General features: G+C 36.1%; 1 protein-coding gene across 1 annotated transcript in view; it reads left to right on the plus strand.

The window, feature by feature from the left end:
* The first annotated feature begins 252 nt into the window (after positions 1 to 252).
* SLC39A10 (solute carrier family 39 member 10) overlaps positions 253 to 12,680 on the plus strand; it is a 136,826-nt gene continuing 124,398 nt past the window's right edge. Inside the window, exons 1-2 of the mRNA XM_072612721.1 lie at positions 253 to 350; positions 778 to 844. The gene's annotated coding sequence lies outside the window, so the exon portion shown is untranslated. The remainder of the gene's footprint in view (positions 351 to 777; positions 845 to 12,680) is intronic.

The raw sequence follows: 12,680 nt of genomic DNA on the forward strand, positions 1-12,680 counted from the left end.
AGAAATCTAGTACAAAGAGCAAGCCACGGTTCTCAGACACCCTTAGCCGCTGGTCCAGGGAAAATCAAAGATGATTTTCTCCAGTCTCCAACTGTCACTATTTTAATTTCAGCCTTTGAACTACCATCAGTTTATTTTCTCTTTGGCACAGACTGCTACAGGAATCATCCCAGTTCTCTTTTTGAAGTGCATTTTTTTATTTGTTGAGACTGGTTTCTGAAGTGCTCCACCTCTACCACCTGTTACTAAATTGGGTGCTGCTGCTTGGGGAGTACGGATCAGTTCTGAGTTTAACTGCGCACTGGGATGGTGAGGTTACAGTAGCAGGAGGCAGAAGATCATATCTGGAGGTAGGTGACAATAAAGTATTTAAAAATAAAGATCCCAAAATATGGAGCAATAATAAATCATTACAATATTGCTTTATCTATCTGTATACACACATATACATACATATATGTGTATGCATATATTTATACACATGTATGTGTATGTATATACACATGTGTATATGTATATATATATGTATGTATGTATGTATAATCTTAGTTCTTATTCTCTTAAACAGGCTGCTATAGAATGTGCTAGACTTCTCCCCCACCCCACCCCGCCCCATCAAGGCAAGGTATGCTGGTTGCTGGTCACTAGATGGCATAGTATAACATTGCTTAATGATGGTAACAAACTAAATGTGGTACTAGCTAAAGTTTATACTTCTGACCAACAGTACCGTATTATCTTAGAGCCATATCTCTGATGCAGTGTTTTCTTCTTCAGATGAGAACCTAAATCTGGAGCCTCTAATCCTGATTCTGGCTACTTCAGTTGGAGTAATTTGGGGGTGGTAAGCAAAAGAATTGTATATTCTTAAAAGTTTCTTCTTTTTTGTTTTGTTTTATGGCATTCCTGACTTTTTCCAATATACCTACCCAATAAAAGAAATTGATTATAGTTTTCAGTGAATAATAGGTTAGATCTTCCTCTGAACAATTTGCTAAATTTTATAAGAGAATGCTTACTTTTGAAGAAATTCCAGCAATCAGTTTCTGATTTCTATAAGCAAATGGATAAGACACATGCGGAGGATTTCTTTTTTTTAACAAAACTTGGTCAGTTGTCTGGATTCATGATCAGTCATAATGTGAAAAGAGAGAAAAAAAAGTCATGTTGATACTTCCTTCCTGTTGCTGGAATCATTTGATCCATTTGTCATTTAGATGCAATTTGAATTGTTTTATGAAGCTTAAGTGAGGAGAGGCGCTAAACTCTCTCTCTCTGTATACTATCTATATGTATATGTAGATTGTATATATGTATACATTGTAGATATATTGCACATATGTATACATACATATATATACATATATAAACTGATGCTTAAAAATTCAAAATTGATGCCTAAAAAACTCTGAAGCTTTTTACATTGTTGGTTGAATTCAATGAAATGGGCAAAACAAAACCAAAAATAAGAAAATTGATCTAACAAGGAGCACCATAACAAAATCTCATAGTCACATATTCCTGTGGTGCCTCAGAAGTAATGAATATGACTATTAAGACCACTACTTATTCCCTAGGATTAATACTGTGACATTTACATTTCTTAAAAAGAAAGATGAAACTTTCTTAAGCAGAGCTCAAAACATTGTTGTGAGCTGGGGCTATGCAAATGATAACATGCAGCAAATCAAATTTTTATCATCCATTCTATACACATATCATACATGATAAAGCACTTGACATGCTATTGGGTTTCTACAAGCAATGAAACTGATTTATGCTCTTCTACTTAGGTATTTTATGTCCAAAGAAATGAGTCAGATCATCAGTTCTCATCACTCCATTTACCTCTATTTTGGCAAGCATTTATAAGAGTTATTTTCAGTATTCTTAATTTTTTTTGATCTTTGTACTTTTTTCTCTTCAAGATTCTTATCATTCTTCATGTTTATTTTGATATAGAAATTAAGCAGCAATTGCCCTTCAACTCTCTATGCCCCTTAGTCATTATCATCATAGCTAACATTTATATAGAACTTTATAAATAAACTCTTATTTGAGCCTTACAACAACCCTGGGCGGCAGGCATTACTATTAACCTCAGTAGGTAACTGAGGCCAAGAGAGGTTAGTGATTTCCCCAAGGTGAGGTTCTTACCTCAAGTTTCCAACTACCTAAAGAAAGCCCTGATGGACTTGCAAGTCAATCAGGGTCTCTGGGCCTCAGTTTCCTCATCTGTTAAATGGAGGATAGATGATCTCAGAAGTCCCTTCTAACTAACAATCCATGATTTTGTGACAGACTCCAAAACCACTCAGCAACAGTGAGCACATAAAAGAATCTAGGAGTTACTTTAGTTGAAAGCACTTGTCTAAATCCTTTAGACTAGGATTTCTAACAAAATTCCCTCACCAGAGAACAATCACGGTGTCCTGTGGAGTTTATCTTAAAGGGATTTTACCTCCAATACCTTTTGGCAGAAGATAAAATATCTCAAATTTTTGCTGCTGTTATTAAGTGTCACATGGGTCATTTGCCTTTGAATGGTTTCAATAGCTTTGCTAAGGACTGCTTAATCTTACTCACTGGCAGAACAATAGTCTAGACTCTAGAGTATATCCCAGCTCTGTCATTGATTAGCTATAGGATTTTTGTCATGTCACTTACCCTTCCTCTGAGTCCCAATTTTCTCTTTTTTTAAAAAATCAGGGTATTCATTCAAAGTATCATTCATTAAATGATACTTTAGGTCCTTTGTGGCTGTGATATTCTATAAAGTCACAGAAGTTTCATTCTCCTTTTTAAAACTGATGATCATAAACCAAAATAAAAGAAATCCAAAAATCTCTAAAGGTGTTAAAAAGTGATGTCAAAAACAGGCTCTGGGCACCTTGCCTTGTTCTTATAAAAGAAGGTAGTCAATAAAGTGCTAAACTCTGGGGTCTTGAATTCATAGTCTTAAGTCTAGAAGACTTAACATCAAAACTAACCTCAAGTCTAGTAGCTGCGTGACTCTGAGCAAGTCTCTTTACCTTTGTTTGCCTCAGTTCTTTCATCTATAAAATGTGGATAATAATTGCACCTACTGCCCAGGAGTGTTGGGAGGATCAAAGGAGATATTTGCCGAGAGCTTTTCTTAAAGCACTATTTAAATGTTAGCTATTATTACATAATAAAAGTTTTATTATGCTATTCCAGTTACATTTACTGTAACAACCATATGTTGTTTGTTGCTGTTGTTGAGTCATATCTGACTCTTTGTGATCCCATTTGGGGTTTTCTTGGCAAAAATATGGGAATGATTTGCCATTTTCTTTTCTAGCTCATTTTACAGATGAGTAAATTGAGACAACAGGATTAAGTGACTAGCCCACAAACACACAGCTACTAAGTGTCTGAGGCCAGATTTGAACTCAAGAAGAAGGAGTCTTCCTGACTCCAGGTCCAGTGATCTATCCACTGCTGCCACCTAATTGCCCTGAGATCACAAGAGGTCTCATTAAAATAGCTCAAATACTTGCAAAGCATTTTACATTCATTATCTTACCTGATGTTCACTATTACCTTGGGAGGTAGATACTACCCCTTTTTACTGATGAGTAAACAAAGGCCCTAGATCATACTGTTAGCAACCAAACCTGGACTAGAACTCACATCTTCCTAAAAGTATTCTTTCTACTACACTAAATTGTCTCCAGTGGTAAAGATAGTTTCTCTTCATCTATCGCTTTATTAATTTATGTAGTCCATTGATAGTTCATAAGTCAAGACTGACTTCTAATTAAACATTTTGGTTGAGAAACTCTACTTAGTGTTTTCAAACAGGCTTGTCTGAAATTGACCAATTTGAATGAAGAAAATATTTTCTAGGGTGGATATAATTCCTTTTCAAATAATGTCCATACTTAGAAGTCTATATTTCTTCCTAAGATATTTGCTAGCTATCAGACAGATAAGATAACCAAAAACCTACTTGAAATAGTTTAGCATTTCAGATACCTAAAACAACAATTCAATTCTTTCCATTATTTATGGGCTCAAATGAAGCTTTCTCTTCACCCATTCTTTAGGTTTTCCTAATATCTAACTAATCTAACCATTGAAGCCATCAATCTTTGGATGAATGTATTTTCTCCCCTCATATTATCATATAGAGTTATTTTTGGCTATGGATATAAATTGTACAAAATTTCCATAGAAAGGATCAGAAAATAATATTAAATGTTTTTCTGAGAAAGTGAACTCTGGCTTTTTTTTTTTTTTAACAAAAAGATGATCTTTTAACCATGCCAGCCATTTCTTCTTAGCCGCATGTGCACACAGCCCCTGATACCAATATGTCCTAAACAGGAACTGCATGCTATTCCCTTCTGAACAGGCAAAGTACCTTCCCTTTAACTACATTTAAAAACAAAAATAAATAATGCCTCTTTGAGTAGAAGAGAAATGCAGGAAGCCATATGGTCCCACCCACAGTTCCTGCATTCAAAATGTGGCCATGGGGAGAAATATCTAAGGTGTTTTAAAAATCTATGACTTTTATGTTTCTAGCTATTAACAATGGCACTTCCTGTTTTGACTTCTAATTAAACTTAGGATAACAAGCATAGTTATACTATGGGGTCCTCCTTTTCTGAGTAATGGATAGCACTTATGCTCCCCACCACCAAAGTCAAAAATACGAATGAGGGTTACTTGCTAAACAAGGTAGAGGTTTTCTTGGGTTCTATATGTGCAATTAGTCATCTTCTCTGGGGTTACATGAAAATAGGGAAAAGATGGGGAGTAGAGGAAGCAGATCAAGAGTTGGCATTTCCAATCATTTACAGAGGCTCTGGTTTAGTGTTGAAACCATTTGAATCCTCTACATTATTTATTTCAAATAAGATATTTGATAGAAGTTTTGCATATGATCACGTAGTGTATTCCTGTCCCTGATACTGGGATACTACAGATACTAGGATGACTTCCCTAGTTTTCCTGGGGGAACCACCATCCTCACCATCACTCAGGTTTAAAAATTTGGATTATCTTCGACTTCATTTTTCCTCCCCAGATATATCAATTAGCTGACAAATCTTGTCATTTCTACCCCACAATCTTTCATTTAGGTTCCTTTTTTTTTTTTTTTTTTTTACTCATGTAGCCACCACCCCAGTTTAGGCTCTCATGACCTTTCACCTAGACTATTGGCAATAGTCTCCTAGTTGGATTCCTTGCCTCAATTCTCACCCTTCTCCAATCCATCCAATACATAACTTCCAACATGACCTTCCTAAAGCTCAACCCCTATCTGGTAAACTCCAGTGAATTCCTATTCTAGGATATCATTTCATCTTTGTCTTTTAAAATTTCTGTTTTGTATAAGTTTCAGAACATAACATAATTATTAAGGCAGTTCTACATCTATTTAAACTATTGAACCCTAAAACTTCACTAAGACTTTTGGAACACCTTATATAATTTATAAATAAGTAAACGTGTGTGTATGGGATGTGTTCTCAAAACAGTTGAGAGATAACACATTTAGATCTACTCATTAAAAGAAAAGAAAACCAGGTCAGTTAAATGACCTACCCAAGGACACACTGCAAAGCTGGGATTTGAATCTGAATCCTCTAACTCCAAATCCATCCTAATACCCCACTGCTACATTAAATACATACTTTTCAAGATTACAATGGCATTCTCATTGAAATAGTTACAAAATTAGTTGTCTAACTGAAATCAATTATTTGCTCGCATTTATTATGTATCACTGCTTTATTTATCTCCTTTAAAAAATGTAAAATCTCATTGCATTTAAGATGCAAACTCCAGATTGCTCCCCATATCTAATGACACTTAAGCAACTGGCATTTGCTAAGGCAGAAAAATAAGCAAAACACCCACAGAGGACACTATACTTATAGCTAATAGCTACAGTTTATAAAGAGTGCTAATCCCACTCAGAAGAGTATGCAAGTTGATCAACAGATGCACAAAAGAAATTAGTGGGAGATCTGAGATATCCAGAGATAATTGGAAAAATCCATTTTTAGCAGCCTTTATTCTGGGGAAAAATAAGCGTTAGGCCCAGATTGTTGTCAAACACAGTAACAAACAATGAGGATTTCTGGACAACCGTTTTCCACTTAACTTATAAAATCTGAATCTGAAAAAATAATCAATATGACTAACAACTATCTGAAAACAGACCAGGGTCTCATGCCCTTCCTCTACCATTATAAACATTGTCATTAGTAAAGTATAAGGAGCTCCTTTCCAACATGGATCATAGCATCAAAAACAGAGTTAGGTTCAACCTCAAAGGTCACCTACTTCAGTGGGGTCAAACTCAAATAGAAACAGATCCCTGCAGGCTGCAGTTTGACTCAGAAAACCACAAATTAGCATTATCTCTCTTGTATTGTACTTTTGTTTATTTTATTAAATATTATCCAATTACATTTTAATCTGGATAAGGGTGCTTTCTGGAGAGCTGCTTGTGGCCCACAGGCCTCCAATTTGATACCTCTCTGAGTCCAAACTCCTTCATTTTTTAGGGGAGGAAAATGATACCCAGAAATAAGCATTTATTTAGTACCTACTATGTACCAGGCAATATGCCAAGCCCTGGGGATACAGAGAAAGGCAAAAGACAGCAGTCCCTGCTGTCAAGGAGCTCACTGTCTGATGGGGAAGACAATATGAAAATAACTACATATAAACAAAATATATGCAATATAAATTGGAAATGATCTCATAGGGAAGGCACCAGTGTTAAGGAGGATGAGGAAAGACTTATTATAGAAAATGGAATTTTAGCCAGGGGTTGAAGGAAGCCAAGGAATCCAGGAAGTAGTGATAAGAAGGGAGAATATATTCTATCTAGGCAATAGGGAACAGCCAGTGAAAATTCCCAGAGTTTGGGAAGCTCAGGAATGTTAAGGAGGACAGAGATATTGGATCACAAAGTACCTGGGGGAGGTGGGGGCCTGGGGTGGGGGCAGGGAGAAAGGGAAAAGTCGAGCAGAGAATAAGGTATAAAACAACAGGAAAGGCAGGAGTGAGTAAATTAGTAAAGACTTATTTGAATGCCAAACAGAGAATTTTATATTTGATCCTAGAAAGATAGGGATTCACTAGTATTTATTTAATAAGGCAATAATATGATTAGACCTGTGTTTTACGATGATTAATTTGACAGCTGAGTGGAGCCTATTTGCTCAATGTCACCCAGGGAGTAAGTGTCAGGACTCAAATGCAAGTCCTCAGAATCTATATCCAATATGTATCACTTTGAAACATTTTTCATAAATAATCAATTGACAAATGAATACCCTTTCCCCATTACCCCCCTTAACTGCATCAGCATTCTATCATGACTTGACCTTTTGAAAATCCTAGAGGAATCAAAGGATAGGTAAATTTCTGAAAAAACTCGACTCAACAATAAGCTATGTATCTTGGGACAGTTTTGATAAATCAGATAAAAAGAGTTGAAACAAGTACATTTTTTTTTCTGAATATCACAAAACTTAATCAGAAAAAGCCTTTGCAAACTGTGCACTGAGATAGACTGATTGGGCAATCAAGGACATTCTACTTCTCCCCAAATGTGGTAATCAACCTGGATAAGTGAAATGAGTATCTGAATAAAGTAAGCCCCTGTTCTCTAGTTAAATAAGACAAAAATGAAGATTAAAAAAAATATGAATCAATTCTTAGCTGTGGCTAGGGTGGACATGCAACTGAAACCTGGAATGTATAAAAAGCATACAGGAAAGGGGAGGGGGGAATTATTCTTGTAATGGAAGCAGTGGCAAATATATGAAATCAAAGGATGTAGTCCAAAATTCTTTTTTTAGAAAAGTTTTACCAACTCTTAATATGGACAGACAATCCCAGTTTTAGGACACCTACACAGACTTCTCCAACACAGAGAGTGGAGAAGATGAAGAGCAAATGTTGTCGATGAATCCATGATATCTCACCAGGTGAGCTTCCATATGCTTCTGGGAAATGTCATTCTTATGAGAAGTTACATTTCCAATTTCAAATCCATGGTACAGTTGCTGCCACTTCGGCACTGCAGGGGAGATAGTTGCTAGGAATTCTTGAGGAGGTATTAGGTCCTCTGAAGACCTGAGAAAAAGTAAAGAGATTCCTGAAATGTTATCAGTTCTAGATGTACATAATAACCTGATCCCTGTACTGATTAACCTTTGCACGGGGTAATAATGATCTGAGTTGCTGTTCTAAATGGGCATTTTCATGCTGGTTATAATTAGAGAGAAAATATGAAATCCTGGTAAGAATGCTAGACTTGTAGTTGAGACAATACTAGATCCAGAACTAGGAGAATGGGCTACAAATCCTTCTGTCAGACACCTACAAGTTGTTTGACCCAAGTCAGTTAACTTTCTTGAGTCTCTGTTTCCCTATGGGTAAAATGGGGATAATTATATTACCTACCACAGGGTTAAGGTAAGTAAATCAATCAACAATCATTTATTAAGTGCCTGCTGTATGCCATGTGGACTCTATACTAGGCACTGGGGACACAAAGACAAAACAGAAAAACAGGCTTTGCTACCCTTGAGGGACTTATAGTCTAGAAAGGGGATACAGCATGTACATATTGTTTTATGCAAAATAGACAAAATATAATTTGAGGATGTGAAAGGCTCTAGCATCTTAGGAAATAAGAAAGAACTCCAAGTAAAAAGTGAGCTTTAGCAGATCTTTGAAGGAAGCTAGGATTCTAAAAGACAAAGGTAAGAAAAATGTTTTGCAAACCTAAGTAAGCATGAAGACCTTTAGAATTAGGAAGTGGATCTTGCCAGATAGGTTCATAAGCAAATGATCTGCACAATAATAGTTGAGAGAATCAAATAAGGCAGCAAAGAAGATGAAGATCCAGACTAGGGAGAGGATCCACTGGAATTCTAATCTGGACCCAGTCATTTTAGAAACTTTTCCCCATTGATGAACTTGGTCTAACCAAAAAAGGAAAGAAATTCAAAGGAAATTTCTCAGAGGCCAAAGAGGAATTACACTTACCTCTTCTCTTCTTTCCCATCCACTAATCTTCCGATATTCATCCCACCATTACTTTATGTAAATTATTCAAAATGCTGAAAGAAAACCCGGCATGTCCACAGTTGATCCCAGACTTTTCCCAGTTGATCTTATGGAAGAGAGTTTTTTAGTTTTCATCTTAAAGGGAAATAAGACTAGAAACTTTTACTGCAGCAGTTAAGTAATAGGAACTCATTCTCGAGTCAGTTTTCTGCCTTTTATTAATGGAAGATTGCAGAATGATGATGCCTGGTTTTAGTCTGATGGGCCCTAATAGAATGGGAGAGTAATAAGTCCTTAAAGCATGCTCGAATATGCTCTTCCTAAGAGTGATGCAGAGTAGGTACAGAGATTCCACTACAAGTCGTTTTTGGAGAAGGAGAATACATTCATTTTCTATGATCTTTCTAGTTTTCTGTAGATAGGAGAATCCTGAGCTTTCCCTCACCATTTACCAAAGTCCAAACACTTGAGAAGCTGAAAACTATGAAGTTTGTGGGGGTAAGAATATCTACTATGCAGCCATTTTGTGGCATCAACTACAAAGTAATATGCTCACATCAATAAACAGGAAGTCAGGTAAATTTATTATGTCCTTTTCCCACTGATGTCGAATTTGTTTGATTTTCTTGGTGGAAAAGAAAGCAGCTAATCTCCAAAGCTGACTGAATGCTCTGAGTTTAGGATTAGTATAAAAGAAAAAGTAAAAAGATAAACTTTGTAAAAAGGAAAATTAATTCTTGATATCAGAAAAAAATGTAAACTATTTCTACTGCTAATAATAATAACTATTACTACTAGTGATGGCTAATCTTTATATGGCACTCTCAGTTTTCCAAAGCACTTTAAATATTAAATTCATATGTTAACTGACAATTAGAGCTCTTCAGAAATGGAACGGACAACATTAAGAAGTTGCACTTTCCTCCTCTTTGGAAGTTGGCAAGCAACAGCTACGTAACCTCTTGTTAGTTAGGAAGGGATGGTTTTTCAGATAACAGTGGCTGGCCCTTCCAACACTAAAACTGTGTAATTCTGAATCACTAATTAGAAATAGGATTTCCAAGAGTACCAATGTCTGCGTAATTTATTTTTCAAAGATATTCACCTCTTTTCAGCCCTCCTACATTTCCAGTAGACAGCTGGGAGATGAAGTAGATAGAGTACTAAGCCTGGAAGAAGAAATACTCTTCTTTCTGAGTTCAAATCCAAGCTCAGACACTTAAACTTGCTATGTGACCCTGGGTCATTCATTTAAACCTGTCTGCCTCAGTTTACTCATCTGTATGAATGAAATGGGAAGGAAATGGCAATCCACTCCAGTATCTTTGCCAAGAAAACCCCAAATGAGGTCAGAAAGAATGGCAAAGCAGTAGAAACATGCCACATACCTAGTCCTCAATGTTTTAGCATTCTAACAACTTGAGTATGCTGTGAACACTGCGAGGTCATATGTATTCTTAAGGTGGGGAAATTATCTGTTGAGCAACCAGGGATATATTTGGTGGGGCCTAGAAATAGTACAAAAAAATTTTAATGAGTTTAAATAGAAAAAGATTTAGGAAAGTTTCCCTGGCCAAACCATGCAACAAGCAGTCTGTTATATTTAGAGGCTGGTTAGAACTTCATGCCTTCTGAATTAGATCTGAGTGTCAATTGCTAATGTTTTAGGTTTCTGGGAGCTCAATCAAGACCAGACAGACTCGATAATTAACACAGAACAGAGTAGAAAGTTAGAGCAGGAAGGAATCAGGGGCCAACACCCTCATTTTCCAGAGAAGGAAATTGAAGACTATAGAGAGGAAATGATCAGCCTAAAATCATAATTCTCAAGCATCCAATAACTATTTAGGTTCCTATTATGTTAAAGGCACTATATAGATCTTATAACTTTGGTAGAAGAGGACAGGAGTCAATTTTCTCTTTAAATGCTTGAGCAAAGTGTATTGCATCCCTGAAAAAGACAATAAAGAATTGAATGCAAGGAAATTTTTATTTCCATCAAAAAAGTTTATAACTCCTGAGGTATAAAGTACATCATTTTCTATCCACAGGTATCAGTGCATATGTAAGCTGATTGCTAGAAGTTTTCAGCTCAGCCAGCATAGTTGGCATTCTAGTAAATTACATGGCAGGTACACTGAGCTACTTACTTGATAAGCAGTCTGTGGCTTGACCAGTAAAGTATGTAATTTACTCTAAAAAGTAAGCCATTTGATCAGTAAAGATCTTCAGACTGATCAGAAGAGAATGTAAAAATTTACTCAACTAGGAAAATGTAGAGTGGAATCAGTGAAGGATGCAAAATGGTCATGAAGAAGACCTGTTGTTAGCATGACCCTGTCTCTAATGGCATATCATGGCCATTAGTCCCAAAATACATGAATTATGGGAGGCAGAAAAAAAAAGATTCTACCTCTCTGAATTTCTCCCCATCAAAAGGCACCTTTTGGAAGGTCTGCTCCAAATTATAAAATCCTCTGAATAACAGAATAGAAAAAAAGTGAAAGGGATGGTAAACAGTGACTGCAAATAAATGACAATATATATAGTACAGGTTATACAAATTTTACTCTTTCCAAAACTCCTGAATATAGTCATTTTAATCTAGCAGCCTGGTAAATTTATTTTTATTTGTAGACTTGGCTGCCTTTAAAATTTTTTATAAATGTATAAACTTGACTGGTATCAACACATATTTAAAAACATATATGCCATATTGTTATTTGGTAGAAAAAAAATTATATAGTATTAAATATAAGTATCTTTATATCAGTCTTCAAAGTGTGCAGAATTAAATGCCGGGCAATAACAGCTGTGCATCAAAGAGAAGCAGTTTGGTACAATGGAAAGAATCCTAGTATTAGAGTCAGAAGGTCTGAGTTCCAAAACAGTCTCTGTTGACCTTGGTCAAATCACATAAACTTTCCAGGCCTCAGTTTCCACCTCCATAAAACAAGGGATTTTGACTAAATGGTATCAAGTTCCATCCAATTCTGCAATATATGACTCCTATATATAATACAGGATCATAATATATGATCCTAGGTCATATAGTCATATGTTATTAAGTTATTGTCGTTAAAACTGAATTTATTTGATAGGCAGTGATCTCTAATGTACAAGCTAGACCATGTCTGACCTCACACACTTAACTGACTATGTGACCCTGGGCAAGTCACTTAACCCAGTTTGCCTCAGTGTCCTCATCTGTAAAAATGATCTGGAGAAGGGAATGGCATTGCACTTCAGTCTGTTTGCCAAGAAAACCCCAAACAGCATCCCCAAGAGTCAGACATCACTGAAAAGCAACAACAAAATAGTATAAAATTTTATTTATCCTTGGAATTATAGAATCAGTCACCAATATCCATTTATGAACCACTTACTATGTACCAGGCACTGTGTTAAGCACCTGAGATACAAAAAGAGGCAAAACAAGAGTGTGTGTGTGTGTGTGTGTGTGTGTGTGTGTGTGTGTGTGTGTGTGTGTGAAGCAAGCTATATGCAGCATAGGTAGGAAATAATTAAAGGAGAGAAGGTCCTAGAATCAAGAAGGTTGAGAAAAGCTTCTTAGAGAAGATGAGATTTTTGTTGGGACTTGGTAGAAGAGGATA

The sequence above is a fragment of the Notamacropus eugenii genome, chromosome 5 (assembly GCF_028372415.1).
Source record: "Notamacropus eugenii isolate mMacEug1 chromosome 5, mMacEug1.pri_v2, whole genome shotgun sequence".
NCBI classification, from domain to species: Eukaryota; Metazoa; Chordata; class Mammalia; order Diprotodontia; family Macropodidae; genus Notamacropus; species Notamacropus eugenii.